Genomic DNA, 22,399 nt, shown 5'->3' with positions numbered 1-22,399 from the left:
TCCCACAGCACCCAAGGATCCACCAAAACACACTTAATCATAACAAATATTCCATGATTGCCATTCCTCTCATGGCCCTCAAGTGAAAAGGGGCTAACGACAAGATCTGGCCACCCGAGGCTATGACAGTTCCGAGACCTAAAGGACGCTTTCCTACAAGAGCCATGTCTGCATCAAGACCCTACTCGCCCCTTCATTGTAGAAGTGGATGCATCCTCAGTGGGGGTAGGAGCTGGCTTAAGCCAGCACTCCTCCAAGGGTGCCCTGTATCCATGCTCTTTCTTCTCAAGGAAATTCTCCCCTGCCGAACTCAATTATGGAACAGACGATAGGGAACTCCCCACAATCAAATTAGCCCTAGAGGAATGGCACCACTGGCTGAAGGGCATTCAGCATTAGATAACCATCTACATTGATCATAAAAATCTAGAGCACCTTCAGCACGTTCAACGTTTAAATGCCCAACAAGCCTACTGGTCTCTATTCTTTGCTCGATTTGATTTCAAGCTGAGATATCGTCTGGTGCTCGAGAATGCTTGGGCGGATGCTCTTTCCCACTTCTTCCAGCTGGAGGACATTCCAGAACGCCTTCAGCACATCACAGATCCAGCTAGATTCTCCCTACTGTCTATCTCTGACTGTTCCTCCAGGGAAGACAATTGTTCCACTTAGACTCTGCGAAAAGGTGTTAAAATGGTTCTATGACTTCTGTATAGCCCAGATACTCGCCTTTCTCCAATGCTACTATTGGTGGCTGCAGATAGAAAAAGTGACTTGCAAGCCTATGTGGACTCTTGTCCCACCTGCGCACAGCAGAAACCCTTGTCAGGACAATCCTGGGGGCTGTTACAGCCATTGCCAGTACCCGGGAACCCTGTCCCCACTGCTTTTCGTTGCAGAAGGAGCTCCGGGGATCGCTGAGGGCCTGCGCATTCGGCGCCGAGACCTGCCGGGGTAAGGCCTTTAAAAATTCTCAGCTTACCCACGGCAGACCCAGCGCCGACCACGAGGCTGTCCCGATAAAAACCGCGCCTCCTCTCCGCCTCCTCCGTCGCCGGAACCAATCGCCAGCTCAGCCGCACAGCCAATCGGGGGACAGCCCCTTTGGCTTAAATCGACGAACGGCAGCTAGGCGTCGCGCGCCGGGCGTCGCGCGCACGAAGGAGCGCGACAAAGGGGCCTGCCCCTTTGTGCGCCCCTTCGTGCGGCCCCTAAGAGCGGAGTAGACCTTCACAGCGCTAAGCAAAAGTACTCCAGCCCGTCCTCTAGCTCCCACCAGCGAGTTTCAACGTTCAACCTCAAATTGGCACACACAGTACAGCCACACCAAACATTAATCATATACATGACCAGCACAGCACAAATAGACAACTAAACTAACCAAACGAAACGTCCAGACCCCTCAACTCAGACAACAACTCAGACAACAACTTCCAGACGCCACAACTCAGACAACAACTCAGACAACAACTCCCAGATGCCACAACTCAGACAACAACTCAGACAACAACTCCCAGACGCCACAACTCAGACAACAACTTCCAGACAACAACTCAGACAACAACTTCCAGACGCCACAACTCAGACAACAACTTCCAGACGCCACAACTCAGACAACAACTTCCAGACGCCACAACTCAGACAACAACTTCCAGACGCCACAACTCAGACAACAACTTCCAGACGCCACAACTCAGACAACAACTTCCAGACGCCACAACTCAGACAACCCAACGTCTACTTACAAACACCACCAACACTTCGAATAATGCAAACAATCTGCCACGGTCTCCCAATACCGATTCTCCATCATCGAACGCTACTCACAGATAAATCATCAACAATACTCTACAATCAACGCTCCTACAAATCCCTTATACCTATCATGATTACCCCAATCACCCAACTTCTAGGATGTGCTCTTTTCTCACTGATGCTATTTAATGCACAATCACTTTCCAAGAAATCACTGATCTTAAATGACCTTCTCCTAGATTCAAATCCAGACCTCTGTGCTATAACAGAAACATGGCTTAAATCTACAGATATAGCTTTGATTAACCAGCTACCAACTGAAACATACGACTTTTTCTCCATTCCCCGACAGAAGAAAAGGGGTGGGGGCATTCTCCTAGCAGCTAAAAAAGATTTTAGACTCACACATCACCCAATTAAATCGGACTCAAAACTAGAAACAGGCCTGTTCACATCAGACACTCTCCAAATCCTTCTAGTATACGCCCCTCCAGGCCTCCTAGAAGCAGACGCTTCGCCTATCCTAGAAATTATAGCATCTTATCTCAAACCAGACTCCCCAACGATAATCCTAGGAGACTTTAACTTACACGTAGACAACCCCACACTCTCAACCAGCTGCGAAACATTCCTTACCGCTATGTCCGCAATGGGATTCAGACAAATAATCAATGAACCTACACACAAGGCAGGTCACACACTGGACCTTATCTTTCTGAACTCAGGTATAACAAATTCAGCACACCACACATGTAAACCAGTTCCCTGGTCGGACCATTCACTAATCTCCACAACCTTGTCGATGACCCAAACGAGCAACAAACAACCACCTCAACACTCATTTATCTACAGAAAAGTATGCTCATCTGACGAACTCAGCAATCATCTAATCACAGATCTCTTACGCATAGACTATACGACACCTAATTCAGCGATAAATTCCTGGTCAACCATAACGGAAACAGTGGCAAACAAACTATATCCACTGATAACAAAAAAAGTCAAACAAGGTACGACAAAAAGACAGCCTTGGTTTACAAACGAACTAAAAACCCTTAAACTTAATTTACGTCAGAAAGAAAGTAAATGGCGTAAAGCCCCTTCCGCTGCTACACTCTCTATCTACAAACTCGCCCTCCACTCATACAAGAGTTCCACCTTAAAAACTAAAAGAGACTATTACGCACACAAGATTCATGACATCATCTACGACCCCAAAGCGCTTTTCACTCTCGTCTCCAATTTAACTCAGGCAAATACACCGGACATACCATCTAACCTAGCTCAATCAAGAGCGGATGAGCTAGCACTCTTTTTTAGTAATAAAATCACGAACCTTCTAACACAACTTAAGCCCAGTACAAGCACAACAGCCAGCACATACGTACTCCACAACAAGGAAATAACCCTCCAATCTTTTGAACTCACCACATCCGCAGAGATCCAAACACTTCTGAAGAAAATGAAACCCTCTTCCCATCCCTTCGACCAAATCCCATCTAAACTACTACTTCTAATCCCGGACACCATAAACAAAACTCTTGCAGACATCATAAATTGCTCATTCTCCCAGGGTCACTACCCCGATGACCTTAAACTAGCTTCAATCAAACCGCTTCTCAAGAAACCAAACTTGGACCCCAAAGATCCTAATAGTTACCGTCCAATTTCCAATCTTCCTTTCATTGCCAAGGTGATGGAGAAACTAGCAAATACGCAACTATCGGATTACATAGAAGAACACAAAATTCTATTCCCTACTCAATTCGGTTTCAGAAAAGCCTCAAATACCGAATCACTACTCATATCACTGACGGACTACCTGACTTTGGGCCTTGACAAAGGACAGGCCTTCCTTTTGATTTTATTAGATCTATCTGCAGCTTTTGACACTGTAAACCACGCCATATTACTAAACCAACTGGCTAACATCGGTATTGCAGGATCAGCGCTGACTTGGTTTAAGACTTTTCTAGAAAACAGAGGTTTCAAAGTCAAAATCCTGAACAAAGAATCCCATAGATACCCATCATCACAAGGAGTTCCTCAGGGCTCCTCTCTCTCACCTACACTCTTCAATCTATACCTTCTCCCACTTTGCCAACTTCTAAACAAATTGAATCTAAAACACTTTATTTATGCCGACGACGTCCAGATTGTGATCCCCCTCCAAGAATCCATTAATAAAACTCTAAAACTGTGGGAAAACGGTTTCAAAGAAATTAATGACCTCCTATCCAGCTTAAACCTAATTCTAAACCAATCAAAAAGTGAATTCCTGCTAATCTCACCGGATAACTGCAAAATCACTACGAACCCGCCAGCCAACTTACAAATATCAAAAGTAAGAGATCTAGGAGTATCCATAGACAACAGACTAAACCTAAAAGCATTTATTAAGCAAACAACTAAAGACTGCTTCCACAAACTACACACATTAAAAAGAATAAAACCCCTATTTCATTTCCATGATTATAGAACAGTGCTCCAAGCAATAATCTTTGCGAAAATAGATTATTGCAACGCTATACTACTAGGCCTCCCATCATCCCATACCAAACCTCTCCAAATGATTCAAAACACGGCAGCAAGAATCCTAACTAACAAGAAAAGAAGAGATCACATCACGCCGGTCCTTAAAGACCTTCACTGGCTGCCAATCCACTTCAGGATAATCCATAAATCCCTAACCACAATCTTCAAAAATATCCATGGACTAGCTCCACTCCATCTACAAATAGCACTTAAACACTCCTCCAACAGACCCACTAGAGAAGTGTACAGAGAACTTCTACAGGTACCACACGCCAATACCACCCAACACATAACCCTGAGAGACAGGGCCTTCTCTACAGCAGGCCCCCCACTATGGAACTCAATCCCCTTAGAATTACGACAGGAACCATGTCTTCCAACCTTCAGAAAGAGACTTAAGACATGGCTGTTCAAGAAAGCCTTTCCGGACTCTGACTGATGATCTCACCAAATACAGAAAGACGGTCTATCTCCCACTAAACTGATACGGACATACCAAACACTACACGTTCTTATTCTTGTTAAATTTCTATCGTCTTATTCTTCTTCTTTTCCCAGTTAGAACCATCCTTGTTTTATTGTAACTGATTTTTTCTGCGCACTGTTATAACTTGTTATAATTTGTAAATATATAAAATGTATACTCATGTTATATTTATACACGTTTATAATGTATTGATCACCCCTGTTTTATGTAAACCGACATGATACGAATCTCCGTGAATGCCGGTATAGAAAAACTCAAATAAATAAAAATAAATAAAATAATAGATTTCATGGTGGACCTCCCGCTCTCGAACGGCTGTTCCATTGAGAAAGGGTCATGATTGACCGTTTCTCAAAGATGACCCATTTCATCCCACTTCTGGCCTTCCCACGGCTCCAAAACTCGCCTGGCTCTTCTCTCAGCACGTCTTTCACCTGTATGGCCTACCCTGGCATGTTGTCTCTGACAGAGGTGCCCAATTTACAGCCGGTACTGACGGCCTCTGTGTAAAAAATATAATATATCACTAGACTTCACAACGGTCTATCAACCACAAGCCAATGGACAGGCTGAACAGACCGACCGTACCTTAAAAACCTTCCTCAGAGCCTACCCTAATAACCAGCAGAATAACTGGGCCTTCCTTCTGCCCTGGACAGAGTTCTGCCACAGCTCCCATTTCTGCGAAGCTACAGGGTCTTCACTCTTCCGAATCATGTACGGGAGACAAACACAACCTCCATTGCCTATTCCCATCACAGTTCCATCGCCTGTGGCTCAACTGATAAGAACATAAGAACATAAGAAAATGCCATACTGGGTCAGACCAAGGGTCCATCAAGCCCAGCATCCTGTTTCCAACAGTGGCCAATCCAGGCCATAAGAACCTGGCAAGTACCCAAAAACTAAGTCTATTCCATGTAACCATTGCTAATGGCAGTGGCTATTCTCTAAGTGAACCTAATAGCAGGTAATGGACTTCTCCTCCAAGAACTTATCCAATCCTTTTTTAAACACAGCTATACTACCTGCACGAACCACATTCTCTGGCAACAAATTCCAGAGTTTAATTGTGCGTTGAGTAAAAAAGAACTTTCTCCGATTAGTTTTAAATGTGCCCCATGCTAACTTCATGGAGTGTCTCCTAGTCCTTCTACTATCTGAAAGAGTAAATAACCGATTCACATCTACCCGTTCTAGACCTCTCATGATTTTAAACACCTCTATCATATCCCCCCTCAGTCGTCTCTTCTCCAAGCTGAAAAGTCCTAATCTCTTAGTCTTTCCTCATAGGGGAGTTGTTCCATTCCCCTTATCATTTTGGTAGCCCTTCTCTGTACCTTCTCCATCGCAATTATATCTTTTTTGAGATGCGGCGACCAGAATTGTACACAGTATTCAAGGTGCGGTCTCACCATGGAGCGATACAGAGGCATTATGACATTTTCCGTTTTATTCATCATTCCTTTTCTAATAATTCCCAACATTCTGTTTGCTTTTTTGACTGCCGCAGCACACTGAACCGACGATTTCAATGTGTTATCCACTATGACACCTAGATCTCTTTCTTGGGTTGTAGCACCTAATATGGAACCCAACATCGTGTAATTATAGCATGGGTTATTTTTCCCTATATGCATCACCTTGCACTTTTCCACATTAAATTTCATCTGCCATTTGGATGCCCAATTTTCCAGTCTCACAAGGTCTTCCTGCAATTTATCACAATCTGCTTGTGATTTAACTACTCTGCACAATTTTGTGTCATCTGCAAATTTGATTATCTCACTCGTCGTATTTCTTTCCAGATCATTTATAAATATATTGAACAGTAAGGGTCCCAATACAGATCCCTGAGGCACTCCACTGTCCACTCCCTTCCACTGAGAAAATTGCCCATTTAATCCTACTCTCTGTTTCCTGTCTTTTAGCCAGTTTGCAATCCACGAAAGGACATCGCCACCTATCCCATGACTTTTTACTTTTCCTAGAAGCCTCTCATGAGGAACTTTGTCAAACGCCTTCTGAAAATCCAAGTATACTATATCTACCGGTTCACCTTTATCCACATGTTTATTAACTCCTTCAAAAAAGTGAAGCAGATTTGTGAGGCAAGACTTGCCCTGGGTAAAGCCATGCTGACTTTGTTCCATTAAACCATGTCTTTCTATATGTTCTGTGATTTTGATGTTTAGAACACTTTCCACTATTTTTCCTGGCACTGAAGTCAGGCTAACCGGTCTGTAGTTTCCCGGATCGCCCCTGGAGCCCTTTTTAAATATTGGGGTTACATTTGCTATCCTCCAGTCTTCAGGTACAATGGATGATTTTAATGATAAGTTACAAATTTTTACTAATAGGTCTGAAATTTCATTTTTTAGTTCCTTCAGAACTCTGGGGTGTATACCATCCGGTCCAGGTGATTTACTACTCTTCAGTTTGTCAATCAGGCCTACCACATCTTCTAGGTTCACCGTGATTTGATTCAGTCCATCTGAATCATTACCCATGAAAACCTTCTCCATTACGGGTACCTCCCCAACATCCTCTTCAGTAAACACCGAAGCAAAGAAATCATTTAATCTTTCCGCGATGGCCTTATCTTCTCTAAGTGCCCCTTTAACCCCTCGATCATCTAAAGGTCCAACTGACTCCCTCACAGGCTTTCTGCTTCGGATATATTTAAAAAAGTTTTTACTGTGAGTTTTTGCCTCTACAGCCAACTTCTTTTCAAATTCTCTCTTAGCCTGTCTTATCAATGTCTTACATTTAACTTGCCAATGTTTATGCTTTATCCTATTTTCTTCTGTTGGATCCTTCTTCCAATTTTTGAATGAAGATCTTTTGGCTAAAATAGCTTCTTTCACCTCCCCTTTTAACCATGCCGGTAATCGTTTTGCCTTCTTTCCACCTTTCTTAATGTGTGGAATACATCTGGACTGTGCTTCTAGAATGGTATTTTTTAACAATGACCACGCCTCTTGGACATTTTTTACTTTTGTAGCTGCTCCTTTCAGTTTTTTTCTAACAATTTTTCTCATTTTATCAAAGTTTCCCTTTTGAAAGTTTAGCACGAGAGCTTTGGATTTGCACACTGTTCCTTTTCCAGTCATTAAATCAAATCTGATCATATTATGATCACTATTGCCAAGCGGCCCCACCACCGTTACCTCTCTCACCAAGTCCTGTGCTCCACTGAGAATTAGATCTAAAATTGCTCCCTCTCTCGTCGGTTCCTGAACCATTTGCTCCATAAAGCTATCATTTATTCCATCCAGGAACGTTATCTCTCTAGCGTGACCCGATGATACATTTACCCAGTCTATATTGGGGTAATTGAAGTCTCCCATTATTACTGGCTCTAGATCTTCAAGGACTCTGAGTACATACCACAGAAATGTTACAAAAAGCGGTCGACCGTTCCAAGAAGATGTTTGACGCTCATCAGCAGGCTGCACCACAATTTTTCAGCCAGGGGACAAAGTCTGGCTTAGCACCCACCACATTCGACTTTGGTTACCATCTATGCGCCTCACTCCCAGATACATTGGGCCTTTTCCCATCCTCAGGTAAACTGTTCCCATGACCAATAAGCTAAGTCTACCTACTTCCTTAGGAGGTCACATCGTCTCAAACATCTCCTTCTTGAAACCACTAATTCTCGTGGCCCTTCCGAGACTGCCCAAACCACACGAAATTTCCTCCAAGGACGATGCTACTTATCTGGTAAAAAAGTTCAATGTCCGTTGATGAAGCAAAAGATGGGAGTATCATCTTCTGGGAGGGTTATGGCCCTGAGGAGCACACCTGGGAGCCTGGTTCCAATATTCTAGATAAAAATCTCCTGAAGGAATTTCATGCCACGCATCCTAGGAAACCTAAACCTTCAGGGAGGGGGTTTAGAGGAGGCAGAACTGTTACATTCGGCAGACCATGGGCCCATCCCGCAGCCTGCCACCCTACCTGCCGTTCAGGCCCGGCTGCATGGCCTCCTAATGCCGTGTCTCCTCTGCTTCCAGAGAGCTTTGATCATCATCCTCCTCTGAGCATGGCAGGAAGCTGCGCCATGCCACTCCAGCAGGACGCCATCAGGGCATCAGGGCTGGGCTGCCTTCCAGCCAGCCATCTCTTCTGCCTTCCTAGGTACACATGTGGCAATCTCCCCCACATTTAAAGGGCCAGTGGCGGGAATAGCCAGGCACTGCCCTCTGATTACATCACAGGCTGAGGCCTATACAAGGCCACGCCACATGTTCCTCCAGTGCCTTGACATGTGGCAATAGGTCGTCTCATCTTGAGAAGTGCATTGCCCTGCGTTCCTGTTTAGAGTTCCTGGTTCCTTTATCGTGCTGAGTGTGTTCTTGAGTTTGGTTCCTGGATTCCAGCAGTATGATTCATCTCCTAAGTTCCTGTCTTCGGGGTCAGTCCTTCCCTTCATCTGTCTTCAGCATCCTGTCTTACTTCTGTGCTCCCTCATCTTCTCAGCCCTTTTTTGTTCCTCGCCTCTTGGACTGGACTTCTGGCTTCGACCTCAACAATGACTGAACTCCGCCAGCCCAGACCATTGTTTGAGGCGGAGTCGTGCCTCATCGCTGCCTGCCTAGACCTCTGCCTGAACCTGACTCCACTTGCTCTTCCTGTACTGGCCTCTTGCCCCACATCTCGGCAGATCTCCACCAGCCCAGAAGCCCGCGCCCAAGTCCAGCCGGCCCCAGCACCCAAGGGCCCAACCTAAGAGGAATGCGGACTAGTATTGGTGAAGCTCCAGTTGGGCCTCTGCTCCAGTCTGCTCTGTCTACCAATGGTGGGGGCCTGCAGGGCTCCCCCCTGCAGGTTGCGTCAACTCCCCCTTGGTCTAAGAGTCCAGTCCCGCAACATTGGGCCACTCAGTCTGCTCTATGCTTCCACATTGCCCTTCCATCCCTTGTTCTTAACACTTTTCTCTGTGACTGAAGGAATCTTTGCTGGAAGGTTTTTCCAGGCATCCACCATCCTCACCGGAAAGATGGATTTCTTCCCATGTCCTCTGTGCCTGTCTCCCTTCCTCCAATTTCACACTGCAACCCCCTTTTCATTAAATTTCTCTCTCTGTGGAAAATGCCATCTCCTTGTACCTTATTGACGCCCAACTGTTACCATGGGATCACAGCATGACCCCACCTCTCCAGGGCAGAGGTATCCTCCAGACCCAGCTTGCCTACTGCAGAGTCATCCGATTCCCTCCTTTCGACTTCAGCCACCTTCCCGATCTTTAAATCTGCTGCCCTCTTCCCTGTAGACCATCGGTTTACACACCTTAACGACAGGGAAGTCGGGGATTATGCACACTGGGGGGGGGGGGGGGAGTTCTAGGGTCCCCAAGATCATCTTATACTTGTATGTGCCATGGGGTCATTTTTGTATCTGGTTGTTTTGGGTTTTTCTTTATTTAAGAACTGGAAGCTCCAAGTTATCAAAGGTAGGTCGATACAGACCTGGCTGTGTCTCCGTGTAGGCTTGGCCTTGTCACTCTTCTTTCCTTTGAGAAATCAGGACTCGTTTAGGAAGTTCTTAGTTGTAAAGGAGCAGAAGTAGGACCCAGTGTTTCACATCACAACCCCTACCCTAGCAGTGTGTCCCTTTTTTAATTCACCCAGGACAGCTTAGGAGGTCCGGGAAAAACAGTAACTCCCATCAGATAGGAATCTCAGGAGCAGGCTGCTCACATGCACCATGTGGTGTTTTACCAGTGTGTCCAACTTCCGCTAAAAAAAAAAAAATCTTACCAATTTTTCACCACCTAAGAGCTTCCTGGGGCCTGTGCCCCTAAAATAAAGCGAGTACAACGAAACCTTCTGTTTAAGTGAATTGATTGAGCCCTATGTAGTATGGCAATCCCTTCCTTCTAGACATCAAATCTGTCGCCAATGCTATCATTTAAGGACACAGATTACAAGACAGACAAGAAAACAGAGCCTTTTCAACAGCTGGACCTACTTTGTTGGATATGTTACAGGGTGAATTATTTACGTTTTCCCAAAGAAAATTAGAGCAAAGCTTTTCAGTCAGGCTTGTGAATAAAATACAAATTGTACAAAGTGACAATGTTTGCCACTTTCTAATTTTAATGGTCAAATATTTGATTGTTTTTGTCTACTTTCTTTTATGAATGTTAAACTTAGAATCTGCAATGAGCATTTCGCTGGAATCTGAGATGTTATTCGTTAACGGGTAGATTTTGTAAGGTCAGCGCACTTCAGGTGGGCACACGTGGACGCACTGATTTTATAAGATGTGCGCGCCAGCGCGCACATGTTACATGATTAGCAGGCGTGCTGGATTTTATAATCTGCGTGCGCATAGCACGTGCGCGAGGGAGTAACATTCTGCAGATTCGCACGGCGATGCATCGCAGCCTTCCCCAGTTCCCTCCCAGTCTGCTCTAATTAAGGAGCGGACTGGGAGGGAACGTCCCTACCCCCTACCTACCCTAACCTCCCTGCCCCTCTCCTCCCCAAATCCTAAATCCAACCAATTCATTTTTTTTTTTGTTTCAATACTTACATTCAGGGCCCAACCTGAAATAAATTGCGTGCGCCGGCAGTCGGCCGGCGTGCGAGGGTCCTGGACAGCGATGAATGGCGCTGTCCTGGCCCGCCCCTCCACGCCCCCGGGACCGCCTCTTAGAAGAGGCCTGGCTCTTGTGAGTGTAACAGGGGTTAGGCGCAAGTCCGGGCCTCTTCTAAAATGCGCACGGCAGGTATACAACCCCCGTTTTCCCTGCGCGCAGGGCATTAAAAAAATCAGGCCTTAAGATTCTTGGATTAGCAGACTACGACTTTTTTTAAATAAATAAATAAATGCATGTGTGTGGATTTTGTCAGATCCCTACTAGGAACAAGGGTAGGAGCAGACCAATTGTGTGGGGAGGAAACAGAAAAAAAATCGTGTGGGAGTATAGTTTCCCCCTGTGGAGGAAAGTCATTGGTAGGTTCCTCTGGTATATGATGCCAGACCACCATCTTAATGTGTGGATTCCTTAGGTTCTTTTTCTAGATGTAACATGTCTCTGGCTGTTTTTTTATTTTCTGTTTGAGATAATGCCCCCATGTAGTTGGATGGGAGTTCCCCATGTTTGTATTTAATTGATTTTAGTTTCGAGTACCCATTAAACAGGGGACTCAATTACGTTTTTTATTGCTCTGTCATCATCTGGGAGAGGTTCCCTTCATGAAAGAGGAATCTGAAATCATCCAGATCCAAGGAGCAGGATGACTTTCGGCCATCCACAGGAGAAGGAGAGAAGGGATTGATATGGACCCTCAAAAGGGCCCAGGGAAGATTGAATGGAGATTTGGGGAAGAGGAGTTTCACACGTACCATCCTGATACTGAAGAAGAGGAGAAGGAATGGTGGCATTCGGAGACTGTGAGGAACTGAAGGAGTTCAGAGGAGAAAACTACACCGAGGAAGCAGGAGTTAAAAGTCTGTGTTAAAATGGATTTCACCTTGAACACCACCCAGATCTCGGGAGGGGAGAAATTAACCTGCCCTGTACCAGTGGAATGGGAGAAACAACAGGCTTTAGCATGTTAAACCTAATCAAGCCTCTGCCAAGTCACATTTATTACAAGTATCTGAGCCACCACTAAGTGAATTTATTTATTTATTTATTTTTTGTTTTTTTTTATACCGATCTTCCTACATTAGATGCAAATCAAACCGGTTTACAAAGAACAAAAACTTGCCAGACGGCCTTACATGGAACAATGAACATTTAAGCAACTTTAAGTAATAGTCAATGAGAAGAAAAACTAAATATACAATTTAAATTACATAGTAATCAAGGTAGATAAGAATTGGATTGGATTACATAGTAATGAAGGTCATAAGTGATAAAAGTCCAGTAAATGTATAATTCAAAATTTGTTGTTCTTGTACTAGGCTTAGTTAGGGAGCAGGTATGTATAAAAAGGAGTGGGGAAAAGCGGAAGACATAAAAGGAATGAGATAGAATAAAATAATAATAACATAAAATAAATAAAATTAAAATAAAATTAAAATAAAATAAATAAATTTATTTAATTCAACAGCTGTAAAGACTTTATCATCACGTTACAATTTACCAGGAAAAGTAGGGTTGGAAATCAGTTCAGCTTCACTGTTTGGTGAATCTAACACTTATCCATGCTGTGTACCATAACTTTAACTTGGACTTAAAGAAGTGCAATGTGAGGGCTTTTCCCCCTACTCGGGGGAACCCTGAGAGTGTAAGACATTTACCACCTGAAACTGTATTTGAGATACGGCCTCTGGTACCGCTATCCGGGCACATCCAACCCAGGGGTTACAAATAAATAAATAAATAAATAAATAAATAAATAAATAGCTCTAGGAAACTTCTGCCCAGTTTCCTATAGAGAAACTGATCTTATATAGTAATATAGTAATGACAGAAAAAGACCAAATGGTCCAATCAGTCTGCCCAGCAAGTTTCTCTTAAGGGCAGCAACTGCCGCTCCGTGCAGGTTACCCCCCTGTGTTCTGTTAAGGGCAGCAACTGCCGCCCCGTGCAGGTTACCCCCCTGTGTTCTGTTAAGGGCAGCAACTGCCACCCCGTGCAGGTTACCCCCCTGTGTTCTGTTAAGGGCAGCAACTGCCGCCCCGTGCAGATTACCCCCATGGTTCTGTTAAGGGCAGTAACTGCCGCTCCGTGCAGGTTACCCCCATGGTTCTGTTAAGGGCAGTAACTGCCGCTCCGTGCAGGTTACCCCCCCATGCACCCTTTTCTTAAAAATTTCAACTCCAGCCTTTAGGATCCACAGTGTCTATCCCATGTCTTTTTTAATTCTTTTACTGTTTTCATCTTCACCACGTCCTCTGGAAGGACATTCTAGGCATCCACCACCCTCTCCGTGAAGAAATATTTCCTGACATTTGTTCTGAGTCATCCCCCCCTGGAGTTTCATTTTGTGACCCCTAGTTCTACTGATTTCTTTCCAGCAGAAAAGGTTCAAAGTTTGTGCATCATTAAATCCTTTCAGGTATCTGAAGCTCTGCATCCTTTCTCCCCTGCACCTCCTCTCCTCCAGGCTGTACATATTCACATCCTTCAGCCTCTCCTCATAAGTCTTCTGATACAGATCCCACACCATTCTGGTTGCCCTTCTCTGGACCACCTCCATCCTGTCTCTGTCCCTTTTGAGATACGAGCACCAGTACTGAGCACAGTTCTCCAGGTGAGGCCTCACCAAGGACCTGTACAAGGGCATCACCACCTCCTTATTCCTCTCTATGCAGCCCAGCATTCTTCTGGCTTTAGCTATCACCTTGTCACATTGCTTCACTGCCTTCAGATCATCAGACGCCGTCACACCAAGGCCCCTCTCCCAGTCCGGGCCCCATCAGTCTTTCACCCTCACCCCTATGACACGCGGCTCCTTTGGATGTACCGCACCCCAGACGCATGGACTCTGCACTTCCTGGCACCGAATCCCAGCTGCCAAGTGTCTGTCTGTCCCTCCCCCTAACATCTTCTGAACCGTTCATCCAATTTCATTCACATTTCTGTCACAAATGGTAGGGGCCCCACTGCTGCTCACCCACGCTTTTCATGGCTCCCCGACACTTGGAGTCGTTTTATTTCCTCTAGGAAAGCAGGTCGGTTCAGTTCAATTCCGTTGGAATCTGAGAAGTCGGAGCTCGTGGTGAAGGCCTGGAGCATTTTTAAAGCTTCCCTACCATTGGCCAGCAGCTGACTCCATATTTAACTTAGTTTACTTAAGACTTCAATAAACAGTAATTCACAGAACAGAAGTTGTCGTAACCACGTGCAAATTTCTATACCAGAGAAGGAAATGAGAGCTCATGCAACGTTCACCCATCTCCTGATTTACACAAATTAATTCAAGCTTACAGGATGCCACGTAAGGTAAACCCTTGAAATTACAGGAAAATAAATGCACAGAGTGGAGCTGGTTCAATGCTTCAAGATTTATGCAGGCAGAAGGGGGGCTACGGCACAGGGCACAGCGCCGGTTCCACTGGCGAGGAAGAGAAGGCGTTCTGCCCTGACACAAGGGCTTTATTTATAGACAAAAAGGAAGGGGAATTATGGAGGGGGCATTGCTGGGGGGGGGGGGGGGAGGGAGGAAGCAGGGCCAGGGCTAGGTGTGACCTCTCTCTCCCACACACGTGTACACACTCTCCCTCTCTCTCACACACACACGCACACACACACACACGCGCTCTCCCTCTCTCTCACACGCACACACACACACTCGCTCTCCCTCTCTCTCACACGCACACACACACGCGCTCTCCCTCTCTCACACGCACACACACACGCGCTCTCCCTCTCTCTCACACGCACACACACGCGCACTCCCTCTCACACGCACAAACACGCACAAATACGCACTCTCTTCACACCACTTTGCAGGGGAGTCACAACTGATTTACACAGCCAGCTCTGCTCTGCCTCATCAGGTCCTGTAAAAAAAAGGTGGCATAACCCCCGTTCTGGATCATTCTGCCAGAAATTAAGGCCTGAGGAACAGACAGTTGGCAACCCTATGGCAGGGGCAGGCAGGGTGGAAGAGGCATTTTTTTGCCACCTGAAGCGGCCGCCTCACCCTGCCTCATTATAGAACCGACCCTGGTGTCAAGCATGGAGAAGAAGTTGTAGAATAAGGAGACCATGACATGAAGTCACAGGGAGTAAACTCAGGAGCGATGTATTTATCTACTCAGCCCAGCCCATAATAAATCAGTGGGAAGAGAAAAGCAACCGTACGGAGAAGGATGACCAATAAATTGTAGGCCCTTGAGTAGGCCAGTGTGAATACATGAGCCTTCGGCCTCCTTCTCGTGTTACTCATGGAGGGGAGTCTTTTGGAGATGAGGTGGGAGGTTAGGACACGTTGCTTCAAAGGAAGGATATGGGGTACATGAACAGGACCCTTAGATCAGGATATGAGGCTCAAAGGGGATAGACTCGGGAGTACCACAGTGAAATATATTTTTCATGGAGAGGGTGGTGGGTGCATGGAACGGCTTCCCTGAGGAGATGGTGGAGGCAGAGCCAGTATAAGCAGTGAGGATCCCAAGTGATGAAAAAAGTGAAGGGAAACCCGGCAATCAAACTAGATGGGTCTTAAGGTCTTTATTTGCCGCCAGACTCTCTGTTGCTGTGGTTCTAGGGGTGAACAGGTTAAGAACATAAGAAAATGCCATACTGGGTCAGACCAAGGGTCCATCAAGCCCAGCATCCTGTTTCCAACAGTGGCCAATCCAGGACATAAGAACCTGGCAAGTACCCAAAAACTAAGTCTATTCCATGTAACCATTGCTAATGGCAGTGGCTATTCTCTAGGTGAATTTAATAGCAGGTAATGGGTAAAGGGTAAAGGGTAAAGCCAGAAATCAAGTTGTGTGTGTGGTATTGCTGTGGGGTGATCCTCGGGTTGGGCCTCACAGTCTCTCTCTCTCTCTGCTTCCTGGCCCCATTTTAAGGACATTCTGAGTCGGCCCAATGGTTCATTTTACAGTTTCAAACTGATCTGGATTCGCTCTTCAAGGTGGTTGGGTAACGGAGCGGGAGCAGGCGCATCCCAGTCCACATTTCAGGGAGCTGCAGAGATGGGCGCCAGCCTGAGGAGGAGAGAGGCCCGAGCCCCGCAGTCTGGGCGAGGGAAAGCAGAAACGAGCTTCTGGCTGAGAATCAGCCTGGCACTGACCCCCCCCCGAGTCAGGATATTGCTCTAGTTCCTCTTTCACCGATATTTACATGAGGGAGAGGTAACAGCTGTAACATCCTGTGTACCGGCCCTGCGTTACAGATACGCCCCGCCAGCTTCTGTCTAGAAATATGCAATAATTCATCACCAGCGGGGACTGAGCTCTGACCGTGCAGGGTCTAGGGCACACACGGTGCAGCCCCCCCTCTGCTACCAAGCCCATTTGAAAGAAGAGGATGAAGCATCTCCAGCGGTCTCCGCACAATTTTTCCAGTGCATCTGGCCAGAGGGTCCAATGACCGCCTTGGATTTTGGGAAAGATCCAGAAGGTCTTTTGTTAGTTTTCGCTCGCAAATACTCCGTGAGCACCTTACAGTAAACGAATGAGAAGAGAGGGTTGAGGAACGGAGTGGGGGGGGAGGGGGGGGTCACATGCATCTTTCGCCGTGCTGATCCGGTAGGGCAGAAGAGCCCCGCGGTCCTGCTTACGGGGTGGGGTTGGGGGGGGGGGGGGTTTCTGCTATAAACTCCCCCCTTCTCCGTAAAACGAGCGGGGCAGGTCTAGACCGAAAGCCTTTCCGGAGCCGGTTTCCCCACGCACGGCTCCCGCTGCCCCTGCCTCGCAGTCAGGAGGTGCCCCCCCAGATCTCTAACAGGGCTCTCTGCAGGCTGGAGGCAGGAGGATTGCTCCCCACCAGGTCCCCCCCTCTCTCTGGGCATCTTCGGATTCTTCTCACACCGGTCCAAGGGAAAGTGCCACGGCCCGCGGGCCACAGAGAAGAGAGCCGACCCGCAGCCACGGAAGCTAATTGGGCGAGAAATTAAAGAATCCTGCGGGATGATTGGCCTTCCCCCCCCCCCCCCCCGGGGAAAGTGTGTGTGTGTGTGGTGGGGGGGCTGTTACTGCCCATTTACGTCCCGGGACTCTTCTAAATCGCACAGCGAAGATCCCGACAGACCCAGCCAGCGGGACTCTGGGAAGCAAGGGGGATGTTCCCACCTGTATCCACCTGCCACTGACAAACTTACTATGCAGGTGACACATCCCCCCCCCCCCCCTCTAAAATGGACTGGATGGGTCCAAGCTGCGGCTCGGGGGGGCAGGTACTGCGCAGAGTCGCGTGCAAGAACGCGGCTTTCATTCTGCTCCATGGGCTGCCCAGGACTGCAGGCACCGGGGGGGGGGGGACGACACGACTCAGGGCCCACGATCCAGGAGGAGCTCCCCACCCCCACCCTGCCCAGCCTAAAGGCTGAAGGCTGCCCCTGCAGTGATTGGGCCAGTTGAGTTGGGAGGGGGGAGAAAATTCCCCGGGTATTTGTGAGCGAAGGCTCTTGGCGCTGGGTTCCAGCTCCGGTTCTGATTGAGAGCCACTCTCTCTCTCCCCCCCCCCCCCCCCCCAATCTGGGCTTTTGGGGCCTGGGTCGGATCGTGTCCCTCCCTTTCAACTGCTGAGCAGAAAGATGCACCAACCAGGAGGAGGCAGGGGGGGGGGGGGGGGGGGGGGGGGGGGGGGGGGGGGGGACCCTGATTAGTATCCGTGTGAGTATAAAGCTGCCAAACCCGGAGACCTGGGTTCAGATCCTGTCTCTGCCACTCACCATTTAGAGCTTTGGCCTTAAACTTCGCAAGTTCCCAAATGTAAAGCCGGGTTCACCGAAAGGGTTTTCTACCCCCCTCCGACTGGGGGTAAAACCCTTAAAAAAAAATAAACCGGGCCCAGAAGTGGTAAGCTCTTGGAGGCAGGTACCCAAGGATAACTGGCTGCATTACAGGGGGGAGCACCACCTGCAATAAATAAGATGCTGCTTATTGCTGTCAGCACCAGAGTTTTTACCCCCTAACCCGCTGGCAGCTGTGGGAAATCTCAGATCTGGAAAGCTTCCACCGCCTGCAGCTCAGGCAGGGGTTCAGGGCGGCCCTGGCCCGGGGGCTTTTCAGTTTGTAATTCTCCCACCCTCACAGCGGTTCATGCACCATCCAGCCCCCCCCCATTCACGGCAGGAAAAGTAGGGGCCACCTGATGCTTGAAAGGATTTTAAGAAGGGAGCTGGGAATGCAAAGGTTTGGCAAGTCCCAGAGAACCGGGGAGGAGAGGGAAAAACTGAACCAGAATCCCCCTTAGACAGGCACCTGAACATCACAGCCCACCCTGCACCCCGGGGGGCCGCACCCTGAACGCTGAGCAAGGGGGCGAGCACTTTCCTTAGGGAAGATAAAGAGGAAAGTAGTGAAGCCCGTGCACCTGCTCGGACAGACAGCCGGACACAGGGGAAAGCAAGCACAGCCCCCCTCCTCACCCTCCACTGAAATAAATAAATAAATACAAAGACTGAAGAGCAAGCAAACCCCAAACCCCGCGCCAGGGTCAGCATCTCTCACCACAGGCTGCGCTCCTCGGACCCGGGGGAGCCAAGGACCCACTCCCCCCCCTCCTCTAAGCATGCAAGACAGAGAAGAGACCCCGAGGGAAGGAAGGGAGAGAGGAAACTGACCTGCCGCCGCCTCCCAGTGCAGACCGAGTTTGTTGTCCTCTGAATGAATAGCAAAAGGCGACAAAAAGCAGCTCCCAGAATTAAATAAATAAGAGGCCAGCACTTCCGCCGGCCCCTCACGTGACGGAGAGCATCAAGTACCCCCGCTCCCCCGCCGCTCGCTCGCTCCTGCACTCGTTTTTCCGGTTTCATGTAGGGGCTGCACAGAAAGTCCACTCCCTCCAACTTTCCCTTCCTCTTCTGCAACTACTGAAAGCCGAGTCAGAGCAGTGCGCACTCACACCAAGTCAGAGCAGTGCGCAATCAGCACACACTCACTCCAAGTCAGAGCAGTGCGCACCCAGCACACACTCACTCCAAGTCAGAGCAGTGCACAATCAGCACACACTCACTCCAAGGCAGAGCAGTGCGCAATCAGCACACACTCACTCCAAGTCAGAGCAGTGCACAATCAGCACACACTCACTCCAAGTCAGAGCAGTGTGCACCCAGCACACACTCACTCCAAGGCAGAGCAGTGCGCACCCAGCACACACTCACTCCAAGTCAGAGCAGTGTGCACCCAGCACACACTCACTCCAAGGCAGAGCAGTGCATACTCAGCGCACACTCACTCCAAGTCAGAGCAGTGCACAATCAGCACACACTCACTCCAAGGCAGAGCAGTGCGCACTCACACCAAGTCAGAGCAGTGCGCACCCATCGCACACTCACTCCAAGTCATAGCACTGCGCACCCAGCACACACTCACTCCAAGTTACAGCAGTGCCCAATCAGCACACACTCACTCCAAGGCAGAGCAGTGCGCACCCAGCACACACTCACTCCAAGTCAGAGCAGTGCGCAATCAGCACACACTCACTCCAAGTCAGAGCAGTGCACAATCAGCACACATTCACTCCAAGGCAGAGCAGTGCGCACCCAGCACACACTCACTCCAAGGCAGAGCAGTGCGCAATCAGCACACACTCACTCCAAGTCAGAGCAGTGCACAATCAGCACACATTCACTCCAAGTCAGAGCAGTGCGCACCCAGCACACACTCACTCCAAGTCAGAGCAGTGCGCAATCAGCACACACTCACTCCAAGTCAGAGCAGTGCGCACCCAGCACACACTCACTCCAAGTCAGAGCAGTGCACAATCAGCACACACTCACTCCAAGGCAGAGCAGTGCGCACCCAGCACACACTCACTCCAAGTCAGAGCAGTGCGCAATCAGCACACACTCACTCCAAGTCAGAGCAGTGCACAATCAGCACACATTCACTCCAAGGCAGAGCAGTGCGCACCCAGCACACATTCACTCCAAGGCAGAGCAATGCGCACCCAGCACACACTCACTCCAAGTCAGAGCAGTGCACAATCAGCACACATTCACTCCAAGGCAGAGCAGTGCGCACCCAGCACACACTCATTCCAAGTCAGAGCAGTGCACAATCAGCACACACTCACTCCAAGTCAGAGCAGTGCGCAATCACACACTCACTCCAAGTCAGAGCAGTGCGCAATCAGCACACATTCACTCCAAGGCAGAGCAGTGCGCACCCAGCACACACTCACTCCAAGGCAGAGTAGTGCACAATCAGCACACACTCACTCCAAGTCACAGCAGTGCATACTCAGCGCACACTCACTCCAAGGCAGAGCAGTGCACAATCAGCACCCACACTCACTCCAAGTCAGAGCAGTGCATACTCAGCGCACACTCACTCCAAATCACAGCAGTGCACAATCAGCACACACTTACTCCAAGGCAGAGCAGTGCGCACAAATCACACACTCACTCCAAGTCAGAGAAGTTCGCACCCAGCGCACACTCACTCCAAGTCAGAGCAGTGCATACTCAGCGCACACTCACTCCAAGTCACAGCACTGCGCACCCAGCACACACTCACTCCAAGGCAGAGCAGTGCCCAATCAGCACACACTCACTCCAAGTCACAGCAGTGTGCACCCAGCACATACTCACTCCATGTCAGAGCAGTGCGCACCCAGCACACACTCACTCCAAGTCAGAGCAGTGCACAATCAGCACACACTCACTCCAAGTCAGAGCAGTGCGCACCCAGCACACACTCCCCAGTGTTTTCTGACAGCTGAAACCTGAGTCAGAGCAATGTGCACTCAGCACACACTCACTCCTGAGTGTTTTCTAATTATAGAAACACGAATCAGAGCTGTGTTTTCTGACAGCAGAAACCCGAGTCTGAGCAGTGCACACTCAACGTACACTCACTAGTGTTTCTGACAGCAGAGTGTATTAACAGGCAGTTACTACTCAGCACACTCTCACTCCCGAGTATTTTCTGACTACAGTGTGTGAGTATGAGTAGGCAGTGAGTGGTTGGTCAGACCATGCACACTCAACACTCACTCCTGAGTGTTGTATGACAGCTGAGGGTGAGTGTTGTATGAGCAAGCACTCATAGCCAAGAGGTATGGGCTCTCTTGGCTATGAGTGCATGCTCATACTCATACACTACAGTCAGACAACACCACGGAGTGAGTGCATGCTGAATCTGAATTGCTCTGACTCGGGTTTCAGCTGTTAGAAAAAAATGAGTGAGTGTGTGCTGAGTGTGCACTGCTCTGATTTGGTTTCTTCTGTCAGAAAAGACTGGGACGTGAGTATGTGCTGAGTGTGCACTGCTCTGAACCAGCTTTCACTGCCTGCTGATACTCACAAACTGCAATCAGAAAGCAGTGGGGGTGAGTTTGTGCTGAGTGTGCACTGCTCTGTCCCAGCACACAGTGCCTACTCATAATCATACCGAGGAGTGAGTGTGTGCTCTGATTCGGTTTCTGCTGTCAGAAAACACTCAGGAGTGAGTATGAGCTGAGTGTTCACTGCACTGACTCGGGTTTCTACTGTCAGAAAGCAGTGGGGGTGAGTTTGTGCTGAGTGTGCACTGCTCTGTCTCTCCTGACAGAAAACTCTGGGGAATGAGTGTGTGCTGAGTGTGCACTGCTCTGTCCCAACACACAGTGCCTGCTCATAATCATACCGAGGAGTGAGTGTGTGCTCTGATTCAGTTTCTGCTGTCAGAAAACAGTGGGGGTGTAAGTGTGTGCTGAGTGTGCACACTGCTCTGTCTCTGCTGTCAGAAAACACTCAATAGTGAGTATGTGTTGAATGTGCACTACTCTGTCCCGGCACTCAGTGTCCATTGCAATCTAGCCAGTCTTAACACATTTACCGTGGGTGCAGAGCGCCCCTGCTGCGGGTCCTTAGAAATATTCCAATATTAGCAGGTGTCAGTAATGTAGAAAATGAAGGAGACGGTTGGAAGTGTTCTCAGGTCAGTACTGAATGGTTGCAGCCTCCAGTCTCCCGTGATTCCTCAGCCACACGATTTGCAGCAACAAATCACCAATAATATACGCACCCCCAACTGGGATCCCAGCAC

General features: G+C 48.3%; 1 protein-coding gene across 6 annotated transcripts in view; it reads right to left on the bottom strand.

Moving 5' to 3' along the window:
* Nucleotides 1-19,123, bottom strand: part of ARAP1 (ArfGAP with RhoGAP domain, ankyrin repeat and PH domain 1) — a 437,360-nt gene extending 418,237 nt beyond the window's left edge. For 3 of the 6 annotated variants that reach the window (XM_029602046.1, XM_029602051.1, XM_029602048.1), the window contains exon 1: nucleotides 18,991-19,123. The gene's annotated coding sequence lies outside the window, so the exon portion shown is untranslated. The remainder of the gene's footprint in view (nucleotides 1-18,990) is intronic. The other 3 variants (XM_029602049.1, XM_029602050.1, XM_029602056.1) reach the window with 1 other exon arrangement.
* Nucleotides 19,124-22,399: the final 3,276 nt, after the last annotated feature.

The sequence above is a fragment of the Rhinatrema bivittatum genome, chromosome 5, assembly GCF_901001135.1.
Source record: "Rhinatrema bivittatum chromosome 5, aRhiBiv1.1, whole genome shotgun sequence".
In the NCBI taxonomy this organism is placed as follows: domain Eukaryota; kingdom Metazoa; phylum Chordata; class Amphibia; order Gymnophiona; family Rhinatrematidae; genus Rhinatrema; species Rhinatrema bivittatum.
Note: the sequence above shows the minus strand (reverse complement) of the source record. Positions and strands in the feature narration are given on the sequence as shown.